This window comes from Phalacrocorax carbo, chromosome 5, assembly GCF_963921805.1.
Source record: "Phalacrocorax carbo chromosome 5, bPhaCar2.1, whole genome shotgun sequence".
NCBI lineage: Eukaryota > Metazoa > Chordata > Aves > Suliformes > Phalacrocoracidae > Phalacrocorax > Phalacrocorax carbo.
In genome coordinates, this window is record NC_087517.1 from 29,416,052 (window position 1) to 29,428,547 (window position 12,496).

The following is a 12,496-nucleotide window of genomic DNA, read 5'->3' on the forward strand; positions in this document are numbered from 1 at the left end:
TCTTTTTCTCTCACATAGATGGAGGAGGACAACATTAGTGTAAAAGTGCTATCTGATACATACTTGTTTCCCCTCACAGAAGGTCATCTCTTTGGTCCCTTCTTCCTTATCTTGATTGATGGCTATACTTGACCTTTCATTAAGAAGTTCTCAGGATAAAGGAAGGACAGCATTTCCTGCTTTTGTCTCATTTTATCTCCTTTAAAGAACACAAACCACCTTCAACTGCCTTCTTGCTTTTCCTTTTGCTTGAGAGTGTTAGTAGGATCTTCTACAGAAATCCTCCATTATGTTTCTTTACAGAACATTGCACACAGTTTTCCTTTTTTTTCCCTTGTTGAGGCAAGGGTGTCTGTTGCCTATGGCAGGATAAGAAGCTGGAGGGGAGTTCAGATTCTCTCATGTGAGTCTGTCCTCCTGTGCTGCTGGTGCCCACTTTTTCCTGTAGTAGAGCAGTTGTGAAATGTCTTAACAAAACTATTTTGGTTTTCATTTTCCTTTTTTATTGGACAATCTTTGAGGAGGATAATAGCAGAATATTTTCAGTCCTGTAATTGAGTATTCATTGTCAGTGATTCCCTAAGCAACAAAGTTGGTCATTGTAACGCTCTGCTTAGTTAGCCCTGAGCTGTAGATTCAATGCCTGTGTGGATCAGAGGGAAATTACTGAGTCTTGAAAGTTGTAAATTATCTATTATGCTTACGTTTAGGATTTCTTTTCTTGCGCCAGCTCTTGTAAGAAAGAGCTTATTTTTTGAAAAGGCTACCCCTATCAACAGTTTTTTTTCTTGCAGGTTTTTTACATTTTAAAATACATTACTTGGAAAATGTACTTTTGAAAGAAAGTATATATTCTTCTTTTCTGTCTTGTGTTCTCAGTGTGTGGGTATAAAAGGCTGGAAGAATCTAAAAGCTATTTATAATTTTTACCTACCACAGTTGCCTGCTATTAAATTCTAGCCCCTACAGCAAGGATTAACTATGTTTCAGAAGGTGACTTACTTATGACTGGTGTGATTGAGATCCAGAAAGTAGCCACATTTATCCTGCTGGCTTGACCTTCGCTTAGATTGCTTTCTCTGCGAAAGAATGATGCACAAGTGATGGCCCTCACCGTAACGGTGATGATACGTGAATTCTAATACTGTTTTGGGTTTCATGTTGTCCCAATCAAATACAATATAATACAAATGTGAGTTACTGAAATATGTTAGATAATTTTATGGAACCTGCCCTTCTAAATTAAAAAGCCTTTCAGTGGTATGTGTTTGGTAGCTCATGGCAAAAGTGTGGGTTACCATATCCCAGATATTGATACGTACATGATGCTTGTTAGAATTCACGAGACATCTGAGAATAGTCTCAGCAAAGATTAAAAAAATTAAAATAAAATTGGTTTAGCTTTTTTTGTTTGTTTTTAGCTTTAGCCATGACATTACATTGGGCTAATCCTCTGCTACCTCAAAAGTTACAGTGCTGTTTTGATCAAAGAGGAGAAAAAAGCCAGCACTTGAAATGTTTGATTTTGGAAGAAAAGGCAGTGGATAATCTGGTCTTTTTCAAGGACAGCGGTAACTGAATGCTCTATGTAACATGCATGCAGAGTTTACCTAAATACTTGAGGGTTTTGTTAATGCCTGGCAATAATAGGGTAATTGCTTTATATCAGGCTTGTTCTTGATTTGAGCATTTCTACAGGGATTGTAATCTGAGAAGCTATTTTCTTTAGATTCCCCATTACCTGTTGAAAGGAAAAGGAGCTGCACAGCCTAGTAAACATGCCCACCCCCAACAGTTTCCTGTGGCAAAGATGCCCCTGGAACCTGGACCCACTAGAGACCATGCACAAAACCACTTTTGAGGATGTTGCACTGCTAGAACTGGGTTCCTACATTGACTTCTGGAAAGAATTTGATAGCTGCACGGACACAAAGCAAAGAGTATAACAAAGTAACAGTGGGTGGCATTTGGTTGTGAGGGTCTGTAATAATATAGTTTGACTTTCCCTCCTAACAAAGCTGTGGTTTGGAGAAAGCTTGGTCACACGAATATTTTCTCTTCAGTAAGCTGGATGGGAGTTGAGTTTGGGGGTTTTGTTACCATGATCTATGCTGATGAATTGCTAGCAAGTAGAAAAATATATTCAAAGTAGCAAACCTTTACCACACAAGCCAAGAGAGAGATGTGATGTGGGGTGAGGATGAATCAGTGTTGCAAACAGGCACTATTAAATTATGGGGAACTGGGGCTTCGATTACACTAGCCCATGCAACATCTGAGGGTTGTACAGTTACATTGTTACATTGTTTGCACATAATGAGGGAATAAAATAGAAAACCCAATCTTTGTAGTGTTGTTACTGCTTTGAAAAAAAGAAAAGGAGGATCTAATGAGATTTGATTTTTTTTTTTTTTTATATATATATTGAAGCAGATCAGTGAAGTAGAAGTCAGACCAACCACAGGCTGTCCTCCTTATTATCCAGTTAGCCAAATGTTCCCAGTAATTCCTGCCAGCTGTTGACAGTGTAGCAGCCGAGTAAGGAGCTGATTCCAAAATTCAGGAGAAGCTCTTGATTCACTTAATTACCGCAGTCTACAGAATGGCCGGTGATTAGTGCATTCTTTAAGGTGTATTTGGGTTTTAAACTGTGTAACTCTGATTGTTTTCTAATGGATGGTGAATATTACAGTGAGAAACTGGCTTAACTGAACAGGTTTGGATTTTCCAGCTCTTACTGAAGTAAATGGAATACACATCAAACTGTGGCTATCATTCTATTGTGTTTTGAAAATACGAAGTTTTGATCATGTGTATTTGTTGCATCATGTTTTTTCTCTGGGAGAAATGTGTGATCTGAAGGTGCCATTTTTTTCAGTAATGATATAAAGATCACTTACTCCACCTTCCCTTTCTTTATTGCTGCATTGGTAAAACAAGCAAAGCTGCTTGAATGAGAACAGCTCTGGCGTAACCCATTCTGTGCCATGACCCTATGCAATTCTTTATTCTTGTTATTTTTTATGAGCCTTCAGGATAGTGGATATGACACATGTAAACAGAGGGATGTGCCTGTTCTGCAATTGCCAGAAATAATATAGCACTGAAAATATTTCAGTGCATTTTTCTTTAAGTTAGGGCACATACATAACATAAGTTTTACATATGCTTTATTTTTGTTTTAAAGATAGCTTTGACTTGCCAGTTTCAACTGTAATCACTATTTCTATGGTTTCTTGGCATATTCACTGATCCCTGAAGAAAGGAGGTGGAAAGGGAACAAAGCAGCATTTTTACAAGAACAACTAAAAGAACAACAATGTATATAATGTAGCAGTTGATCTTTAACTCTGAGTCTTTTTTTACACGTGTAATATAAAGGATAGAAGGAAGCAGGATGAGGGACAAGCTCAATTAATCATTTTCTTCTGCTTACCATGTGATTAACTTTTATGTTTCAGTCTTCCCCTAGTTAATTCCTTCCACTACCTTGAACTTCTGTGCCTGACTTGTTTGCCCGAAGTGTTTTCCTTTCTGTTTTTAATATTCAAAGCTTAATTTCTATTACTTCCTTTTAATTGTTTCTTGACTTTTTATGTGCAGGAAATAATAGGTGAAATTTCAGCCTAGGCTTAACCATTTTTGCACCTGTTTTTGTAGGTCAAACCAGTGCTTCAAGTGCTCAATTAACCAGAAATGGTAAAATAATTTCTGTCACAGAATGATTCCAGCAAGTACCAGAAGTACCAGTTCTCTGTTGTGTTACCTCTATTCAAAGGGAGAAGATCCTGATAGAAAAAAAAAAAAAGTCAATATACATATATTGGATTTTAATAACATATACAAGAATCAGTTCTTAAATCATCCAGCATAATGAATAGAAGGATATTGTGAATACACATGGCGCCTTTCATCTTCAATAACTTTATAAACTATATAGGTTTTTTAAAGTCCTGGTTTTTTCCAAGAATTTTTCAAAGTCCTGGTTTTTTCCAAGAATTTTTGAAAGAAAGTGTTTAATTTGGGGCTTGTAGTTTCTCTTTATGTAGACTAGTTAAGAAATGAGTGTAGGCTGTGTATCATGAAAGATACAAATGTATCTTTTTAGAGTGAAAACATTGTGTAGGGCAGCCCCTCAAAGGGTTTTGGCTTTCATTATATATTTCAGAAGATGGTTCTTTGTAGCTTAGAGTACTGGAAACTATGCGCTGAAGTTTGTTAATTAGTTACTGTGCTCGTTATAAAAGTCAGTAAGAGATCACCATTTAGAAGGGACGTGACAATCTTTCCCGTCACAGTGAACAGAAAGTGTGGCAAAAAGTTATCCCTTTATTTATCCCGGCTTTTGGTGGGACTTTGTAACTTACCAAGGGGGAATACATTTTTAATTTAAACTAGATCCAATAATTTTGCAATGGCAGAATGAGTTCTCATATGCTGTGAAGTGCCAATATAGCTACCGACACAGGAAACATGTTTACTGTGCTTTTCCACGTGATAGTGGTAGTCAGCCTTTTCAAGGCTGCAGAGATGTTATTGCGTCTGGTCTACTATTGCTTTCTCTGTCAAGCCTGTCAAAGTGTTATGATCCAGCAATGATGTGTCTTTCAGATCCCACTTTTCCTGTTTTCCAGCAAATACAAGGAACCTTAAGAGGCTGGTCTGAAAGCTCTGGTCGTAGCACTCGTTGGCTGTGAGAACATCTGATGGTGCTCTGCCTGCTGGTAAAGAAAAATTTAGAGTGGAGACAACTAAGGAGAGAAAAGCATAATGTTACTCGTACCATGAGATATAGTATTTGCTTATAGGATTACTGCCCAAAGATCCTAAGTTGAGGAACCCTAACTCAGAGCATTGGGAAATGAAAACTGTTTACTTGATAGCATCAGACTCAGCTCTGGTGTTGTCCAAAATTGTTTGGCAGCCTACTTCAATCTATGAAATGAGAACTATGTCTGCAACAGAGTCGAGGCATATAAAAAATCTGGCTCTTAACAGAAATTGAGTCTTCATACATTTTAGATGCATTTACTTAGATTTATAGTGTTTGCATTTAATAAAACCAAAGTATTTGGGCAATTTTTAAAATTTACTGGCAAATGTAGTTCCTTGCCATTTACAAGGCTCACCAGATTTATTCCGTATACCATATGAAAAGTTTTAAGTGTCTCTGCCTTAGAATCCATGAAAAAGGTTTTCCAAGGCTGTCTTAATGTAAAATGTGGGCATGTGGTGTTTGAAGTAGACATAAAAGAATTCTACACTGCTCATTGCTTTGTTTACCATCCCTTTTGAAACAGTAACCAATGAATCAAGTAGAGTTGGATTTGTACATCACAGTGTTTTGAGCTGTTTGCCTGGAATATAACCGAAAGTATACAGTAACAGCAATCCTAAATTCACCCTGAAAATACCATAAAGTTTTCCATCTTCCTGAGTGATAAGATTTTAGGATCTAAGTGCCAAGGTATGTTAACTGCATAAAGCTCCAGCTCAGTAGGGTACTTAAGCACATGGCTAACCCCATACGTGGGATGAAAAGTGGGTGTTTTCACAGTAGAGCATACCCTGACTGAGGACCGAACTAGGTATTTTTTCTCCCTCTGTTTCTTACAGTTATGTAACTTAAAAGGTTAAGTGAGACTGTATTTTTAAAGATTGAAGAGCAGTGCCACACTGAATTACAAAACTTTTGCAAGGACAATTAATTTCCTTGGGTAAAACTTGCTATGGGATCTCAAATAGGCATGTCAAGCAAACTGGAGAAGCTCCATTTTTGAAGTGTCCTCTGACATCAAATGGTAAACTGTGAAATGTAATATATCTGCCTTGGATGAAGAGCTGAAGCTAATTTTGTCAGTTTTCAAAGCTATAATTCCAGAGTGTCTACATAATTCAAACCAGAACCATTCTATCTAATATGACACAAATTTGTGGTGTACTCTGTTAATGTAAAAAGTATCCAAGTACAGTATAATATATCTCCATGGATTTGCTATTGGCTTTTTTGTCTTAGCAGCGTATGCCATTAGTGACCATTTAGTTTTCATTGCAGTACAGAATACAGATGATTTTAAAGAAGCCAATATGAAAACATCTGTCAGAAGTGCTGAAGATGAATACACGCAGCAGTGAATTTGGTTATTTACTAGATTGTGACAACATTACAGCAGTGCATTACCTTTGAGTATTCTTTTCAGGAGTGTTACTGTATATCTGTTGCAAAATATAGTGTAGATTTTATAGTGAGTGAATGACTGAGCTGTCAGCAAAATATTTCTTAATTGTGGGTAAGCTCTTGGAAAGAACATAGAAAATAGTGCAAACAAGGAAGTATCTTCTTTTCAAGCTTTTCTGCCAATAATAGTTATGTGGTGCCACAATTTAAATGCTGCTCTTTAACTTTTACAGGTTTTTGCAGAAAATAATTGCAAAAGCATGTAAATGTCTTATTTCCTTCATAAGCCTTTGAAAATAACCCTCCTGGGTCTCTTGCCTTTTGCTCTCAGCGCTGAATGGCACTCCAGGGAGTTGGCATCTCTTATCAGAAATGAGCAGCCAGGCAAGGGGCAGCCAGCATATTGAGAGACCATAATAGTGTGTTGGTCAAGGGCATTAGACAGGTACTGAAAGGTCTCTTGTTGTGTTAAACAAATGCTATTTCCTTCCTGGCTTAAGTGGGAGCTAATTTTTTTTTGTAAGCTTCTCTTTTGGCAAAAGAACAATAAGGATAAATAAGGCAACCTTTTGAGTGAGATATATGCATTAGATTATCATAAATCCACAGATCAAAAGTGCCGTGGTCAATGAGAACAGGCATTGTAAGATTAAATAAAAGGACTAATTGAAAGTGGTGTCCCAAGGTAGACAGAGGATTGACACAATATTGAGTAGATGTAACCATGGACTAAATAGAAGGGGGAAAGATACAATGCACAGTACTTTTTTCAAAGGTTACAATTCTGTTTGTAGTGGTGACTGAGCAGTTTTCGTGTGTTGTGGGAATAAGAGAAGGCTAAAAGTATATTCTGTCTGTTCTTTAAAATTCTGAAAATTTGTTGGTGAGACTTAATTATATATCAGTAAAATTTTAAGTTCTTTATAGAATCCTTTATTATAGCCTTTTAATTAAGAAATTGGAGACCTGAGGCATAGACGTGCTTCTAAAAATTAAATAAAATTATTGGCAGAACATCAATTCATCGAATGTATCCTGAGACTCTCAGATAAAGGTTTTCCATCTGCATTGCTGAATGTTATTTAGTACATCTTATAAGGGCTTTCTGCTCTCATATCTTGTAAACTCGGCATTCTCTCACCTCCCTATAAACTCTTTTGAACTTTTCTCCCTGTTTTGTGGTGATTCAGTAAATGTCAAAATTGATTTTACTGAAGTTCTGTGCAGGTACCTCGGTAGATTAAAACATTCCTATCCTGATTTCCCTTGTGAAGGATGGTACCTGCTTGCTGGTTTGCTCCATTCTATTCAACGGCTGAGTATGGACAGCAAGCTGAAAGATTGCCTCTTAGACTTCTTGTGACTGCTGCATTCTGGTCCAGGAGAGACCGCCTGGAAAAAGAGATTGTTGTCCTCCGCAAGCAGCTGAGAGAGCTCAGGAACTATCTAGAGTGCTGGATGGTGCAACCAGGAGGGAGCTTTTCAGCAGGAGCAGAGGCTGGCAGACTCCTAAAAATAGTAGGGAACAAACATCACCAAGCTGCAGAGGGGACTGGGAAGACAGATGTGCATATCTAGAGGGGGCTGTTCAGAGCTTGTTGCAGCTGAGGAAGCCATTGCAAGCTGACAGGCTAAGATTTAGCAAAGCTGAAGGAAGGACCTACGCAACAACGACAAAGTGAGCAGTGGAGACTGATTTTTCACATCTTTTTTTTTTTAACTTTAACCTGTTACGCTGTTAAGTATGTTTTATTAATACTTAAGAGTTTAAAATCCTTTTTGCTGTCTTCCGTGTACCTGTCTTAAAAGAAAAGTACAGGCCAGGCCATCTCAAAGCTCTGGCCATCTTGGGGTCTCATCGCTCAGCTATCTGGACTTCAATTTCTGTGAATATTTCTTGTTTATCATAGATAGTGCCATTGAGTGAGTTACCTATGTCTGCAGCAGGGAATAATTTCAGTGACATACTATCCTTTAATTCCTGAAGTGCTGAGGTGTGATACGTTTGGCGTGGAAGATACACAACATGATTGTTGACTGGGTAATTTATAATATTAAACTGTAAGTCTTTCCTGGTCTAGAAACATATTTGTGTTGCAGCTTATTTCATTCATTCTGTTCTTTGAGTGAATTTAGATTCTAGGATGATCTTGAGGTAAGAAGTATTTCTGATAGTATTCAAAGTTTAGTGCATTGGAGAGGACTTCCTTTACTAGACAATAATTCAGCTGAGGGTGGTTGCTCTGTTGTATAGTATTGATGTCTTGGGATAATCTTTTAGCAAAGTCAGGGAAATAGAGGCAGTGGGAATCCAGTCTGTGAGCAGAATTTAGCAGCATTTAATATTCATACCTGCATATTCTAGGAACAGGGACCATCACTCATTAAATTAGTTACCCAAATGAAGCAGGTAATTGATGAGCTATTAACAGGGATGGCTGGAGCTCTTTTTGGTCATCAGTGAAAAGGCTTTCCTTGGGAAGACGACTATAATTAGGATAATAATTTTAAAGCATTTAATGTGTATAGGATGAAATCAAGCTTCTAGGTTTTATTCACCCCTTTTCATTTCTCCTCTGCTTTTTCCTCCTTTCTGCTGTTTCTCACATTGTCCCACAAAGAAAAGTTTTCAGTCTTGTGTTTGCACCAGAGTCTTGATGTTATAGACTGACTACCAGGCATTTGCTATCAGATGCCATACAACGAGTAGTGAATGAACATTTTAAGGGAATAAAGACAGAGTTTACTTGGTTTTATAATTAATTCATTATTGGCTTGTAAATGTGCATCTCCTTCCCTGTTACCCATCCCTGTAAATCACTGAAATGCCATTCACCCTCTCTCATGGGTAAGAAATTTTTGATAGTACTATTAAGCAAAGTTCAGCATTATTTTAAAACCAACTTTGCTGGATCTTAGGGTAAACTGAATATAAATAATGAAAAGGAGAAATTTTTAGGATAATTGGACTATGTTGAACAAGAAACACTTGTGAAGGACTTTAAGTAGTATTAGAAGGTTCTTCAGTAAAGAGGTAAAAGCAGCTGTTTTTCAAGTTTAAATTAAATTTACTAAGGTTTTTGTATGAAGAAATTATCTGTTTCCCAGAGAATTGTAGCAAGGAAAACGGTAGTCAAATGCTATGGATTCCAAATTAGGTAGGAAGGAAAGCAAAGGAAACAAAATACTGACAAAAATTTACAGTAGTTGTCTGGCGTCCTGCTGAATACGTCTTGATGTTTGATAGATAACACATCCAGGCATGCAGAGAGTGATCTCGTAGTTTACTTAACAAGAGCTAATGCACAGCATAATTATGTTAAAGGAAGTTGGGAAATATTATAGAACCCTGAAGAACTCTGTTACTTTTTTTATTACTCTGGTTTTAACAATTTATTTGTATCAGAATCTAAAACTGGACTAAGTTATACTGAAAAACTGTGCAATATCATTATCTTAGTTTATAGTGGGAGAGTTTTAGTGACCACCTACTCAGTCTTTTTTCCCCAGATATCAAAGGCAAAGGTTTTCTTCGAGACTCTCCAACATTTCCTTGCCTGCTATTTCAGTGAGATATTTCTGATGTCAGAAATCACCTGCAAAGAAAAAGGGGAAAAAGTGCTACCGTAAAGTGTTTTGAAGGCTATTACTATGTCCCCTTTTAGGTTGGGTTTTTTTTTTTTCAAGGTTAAACAAGGTTGTTAGGTTGCTGTCCTCTGGAATCCATCCAGTTTGTTTCTTGAAGCCTAGAGCTGAGGACAGGGCTGCTATGGAGCCTCTGGCCATGCTGTGGAGAAGGGGGCGGCATCCTGCCTCCAGCAGCCGCCACAGTTCCCAACACCGCCAAGGTCTAGGGCACAGTGGCAGGGCTGCAGCCTTGTCATCAGTGTCTTGGGTGGGTCAGCAAAAACAGCAGTAGTACAAATGAGAATGGTATTGATTAGAGCGCTTGACTTAAATTCAAGCAGACTCATCTGCCTAGTTTGTTTTCATATATTGGCTTGAGGGGCATGTACAGATCCTGTTGTCTTTGGGTTTTTGGTTTTTTTACAAGTTTATGTTAACAAATGCATTAAGTCCTTAGCCTGAAATTAATATACAACTTGGAGCTTAAAGTAAAACAGGTAAGGTGCTCCTGAGAAAGAACTAACAAAAATACATATTTTTTTCTTGACAAAAATCGGGTCACCTTTTCTTGAAAATTTTTTTTGCAGAATAGTAGTCTTTGTGCCAGGGCTTACCTGCAGCCATCCCTGTTAAAAATTGATCTGAATGTGACCAAATTCAAGTTCATACTGAGGCAACATCATATAGCAGTCTGTGACTGCTCTGGTGAAGGTAGGCGTGGGCACTGAGAGATTTTATATTCTGTGATCACACCGCCCTCACTGCTTTCCTCGTGGTATTGGGAAAGACAAAACCACAGTATTGACATACAGAAGGGGCAAGAGTCTGGGGCAAGAATCTGGTGCAGGTGTCATGGATTAAAGTGGAAGAATAGCAGCAGCATGCAGGAACTGCTTGCCTAGGGAACCATGACAGTAATACAGAATAATAGACTGTCCTGAAGGGCTGCAGGAGACATCACATGTCTGAGACCTTGAGAAAAATTTCCTCCGTTCAAATCTGGACAGGATGTGCCATCTCAGTAGAATTCTGATCTAAGAGTTCCGAATCAGCTGATGAGAATATGTGCATTTTGAAAAACAAAAGATTGGGCAGAAAATATTTTCTCTAAAACCTTGAGGAAGTTGAATGCAAAATGCTTATGTTAGAAGGCCAGTAATAGTGGGGTTTTTTCCTCACGCTGATTCTTTTGAAGGAAGTCAGAGCAGGAGTGTTTACAAATTACCATTCTGTATTGTTCACAGCAGTATTAATGTGTAAGGTTTGGGGGATTATGTTCAGGATGTCTCTATATCCACAGCTAAGAAATAAAAGTGGCAAATATGTAACTGCGAATTGTCTACTTCTGGTGAATAAAGGCAAAAGCACAAATGAGTAACACAGGTACTGGATATGAGTGCTGGCATCAAGACAGTTGTCAATGTTGGTGCTATGTCATTTTTATATTTGGCAGTTAGGCAAATTGTGTTAACTTAATATCATGTAGTTACATTCCAGGAAGAATTTGAGCATTGTGCATATTGGGATTGAGGTTTATTGTCTTAGCTTTCTGGCTCATGCAATTCCTCTCTAGCAGTAGCTGCTTCTCATCAGTGAAAGGGCATCTGAAATAAATGAAAGTATATTTCGTGGTTACTGTTCCTAATCTTTTGTTGCTTCAGGATATTAATTTCTGCTCTTAGTTCTATGATTGTACTTCTTGTTGATCAGACAGCATAATAGATGAATATATGGGACTGCTCCGGCTGCTGAGAAAACATCTGTACTGCAGGCACCTTTGCTGACAACAGCATCGGTGCTGTAAGTACTGCAGCGTAGGCCCTGGAAGCAATCCTTCATTAGGTAAAAGGCAGCGTGGCCCAGCTACTACGCTCCTCCTTGCATGTGGCCTCTACTTGATAATTTAACATAAGACTTTGGCACCCTTGAAAGCAGCCCCAAGTCATCTTTTTCAGCTTTTCCTTGTCTGTTTCCTTTTCATAGGTGTTTTTCCTATTAGTTTTTTAACACTACTGTTAGAAAGAATACAGAATGTCCAAATGACAAGAAACATAAACTAATTAATTGTCTTAGAGTTATATGGAGCAGGAACAGTGGAATAAAATCAGATGTCATGCATAAGGTTTTTTCCGCTAATACGTTCCATGAACACTTTACTCCATAGTAGGCCTCCTTGTCCTAGTTTTATTTTTGTAGAGTTGCCAGCATGAATATTTCAGGCTAGAGTTTGATCTTGTTTAATTTCATGATTTCAACTTCCTTTAAAGAAAAACAGGACCAGACAAAAGCCACCCAATTACATAGAACCCTGCAAAACTGCAGATACAGTATACAGTAAAGGAAAGTTCTTTCTGATCTTCCCTAGCTATGGATACTTGACTTGGCAGTCTTGTAAAGAGCATTCTAACCTAGGAAAAATTTGGGGATCAACCTATAACAGAAGGAAAAAAAACACCCAGCCTCTGTGGAATAAAAGTATGTACAAAGGGAGTTAGTGCAGAATAAGTTCCTGCATTTTCAATTCTCACCCTTGCTTTTGTTACACCAATATCCCTCTGTAGACAGGTTTACGGGAAGGATAATTTTTTAAGGATGAAACTCAATTTTCAGAGGGGAATGGGATTTAACAGTACAACTATCATTACAGTTTGTGAGCTGCATGTAAAGATGTTGAGAGTTTTATGGCTTACA

General features: G+C 37.8%; 1 protein-coding gene across 4 annotated transcripts in view; it reads left to right on the forward strand.

Moving 5' to 3' along the window:
* Nucleotides 1-12,496, forward strand: part of PARD3B (par-3 family cell polarity regulator beta) — a 436,340-nt gene that overhangs the window by 212,006 nt on the left and 211,838 nt on the right. The gene's annotated exons all lie outside the window — the stretch shown is intronic.